Here is a 2,330-nt window from a genome sequence, read left to right on the forward strand (position 1 = left end):
GACCTCGTGATCCACCCACCTCGGCCTCCCAAAGTGCTGGGATTACAGGCTTGAGCCACCGCGCCCGGCTTCTCTCTGATTTTTTTTAACCCTTTCTGTACTTCCCTACTGCCTTTCTTCGGAGGAGTGTCCAGTCGACAGTCCAGGCAGGGGGCAAGTAAGCTTTACCCACTAGAGGGAAAGAATCCATTCCTTTGAAATTCATCTTTAAAGAAGGTTTGCCTAGTCTCTCTCCACTTATTTATTTATTCAGGCATTTATTTTTCTGTTTTTTTGAAATGAGGTCTCACTCTGTCACCCAGGCTGAATTGCAGTGGCACAATCTCAGCTCACTGCAACTTCTACATCCCAGGCTCAGGTTATCCTCCTGCCTCAGCCTCCTGAGTAGCTGGGACCATAGGCAGGTGCCACCATGCCTGGTTAATTTTTTGCATTTTTCTTTTCTTTTTTTTTTTGAGATGGAGTCTCGCTCTGTTGCCCAGGCTGGAGTGCAATGGTGTGATCTCGGCTCACTGCAACCTTCGCCTTCCAGGTTCAAGCGATTTTCCTGCCTCAGCCTTCTGAGTAACTGGGATTACAGGCACCCACCACCATGCCTGGCTACTTTTTGTATTTTTTTTAGTAGAGACAGGGTTTCACCATGTTGGCCAGGCTGGCCTTGAACTCCTGACCTCAGGTGATCCACCCTCCTTGGCCTCCCAAAGTGCTGGGATTACAGGCATGAGCCACCACCCAGCTGGGCTGGGTGTTCTTATTGCTACAGGGGTGTCTCTGCATCTAGGCCCTCTAGGAGACAGATCTGGATTTGCTTTGATTTAAAAATAAAGCTTCCCGTCCTGCCAATTGTAGGGTCTATTGGGGACTGCAGACAGCTGCTCATCAGGCTTTGAGCATCGGACCTGTCCATGGCCCACGGATATACGTGTTCTCACATGTCCAGGGCTCCAGAGAAGAGAGCACATGCTAAGCCGCTTCCCGAATTCATTCCTGCTCATCAGCAGGGCCATGGCTGAGTTGCTTTGGGAAAGGGACTGGTCTTGATGTGCCCTCATAGCCCAGATTGCTGTGGGTTTGCAAGCTGCAGGCTGACTCCCTGCTGGGCCAACAGCTTTGTCAGTGGTAGTGACAGTAGCCATAGCCCAGCCATAGAGCTCTGGTGGCCACCTGGGTCAGGACAGGCCAGGGTCAGGCACCAGGAAGGCCCGACTCAGCCACCGTATCCAGCACACGCAGGCAGCCCAGTGCTAATGGGAGGAAGGCCCAGCAGGTGCTCCCTGCACTCCCATTGCTCACCCAACCCCAGCCACACCTGACACAGGGGATCAGATGTCTCATGGATGCCCCGTGGGCCAGGACCCAGAGGGCGGCATCTCTCCTGCAGCAGCAGGGTTCAGGGCAGAGCGTGCCAGCCTTGAGACCCCAGGGCAGGCAGAACACCCTCTCAACTTCGCCAGCACCTCTCCTGTATCTCCCCAGAGCTCCAGGCTGACAGTCAAGAACCCTGGCTTCCAGGCCTGCCTCTACCAGTGGCAACAATCATACCACTCCCTGCTTAAAACCTTCAGTGCCTCCTTATTGCCCTCAGCTTGAAATCCCCACTCCTGGGCCTGTCTTACAAGGCCCTGCAGACCTCTCCAGTGCCCCACGTCATGCCTTAATAACACCAAATTGCTTGTGGTTCCCTTGCACAACCATGTGGTTTCTCGCCCCCGCACTCACTCTGCATCACCCCTCCCTTGGCTTCTCTGGTTAACTCCTAGTAGTCTCTGAGGTCTCAGCTCTGGGCCCGTCTCCTCCAGGAAGTCTTCCTCCTGGGCCTTAGATCATCTGCTCCCTGGTTATGTTCCTGGTAACCTTTGTTTGACACCTTCCTAATCCCCACTGTGAATGACCTCTGACATGCAGGGTGGCAACCAGTACAGTGGAGAAGGCTCAGGTTTGAAATTAGGACTCTGGCCGGGCTTGGTGGCTTATGCCTGTAATCCCAGCACTTTGGGAGGCTGAGATGGGCGGACCATCTGAGGTCGGGAGTTTGAGATCAGCCTGACCAACATGGAGAAACCCCTTCTCTACTAAAAATATAAAATTAGCCAGACGTGGTGGCTCATGCCTTTAATCCCAGCTACTAGGGAGGCTGAGGTAGGAGAATCGCTTGAACCCAGGAGGTGGAGGTTGCAGTGAGCTGAGATCACGCCATTGTACTCCAGCCTGGGCGACAGAGCGAGACTCTGTCTCAAAAAAAAGAAAGAAAGAAGGAAGGAAGGAAGGAAGGAAAAGAAAGAAAGAGAAATAAATAAATAAATAAATAAATAAAGACTAGGACCCTGGCT

Source organism: Cebus imitator, unplaced genomic scaffold, assembly GCF_001604975.1.
Source record: "Cebus imitator isolate Cc_AM_T3 unplaced genomic scaffold, Cebus_imitator-1.0 Scaffold15, whole genome shotgun sequence".
NCBI lineage: Eukaryota > Metazoa > Chordata > Mammalia > Primates > Cebidae > Cebus > Cebus imitator.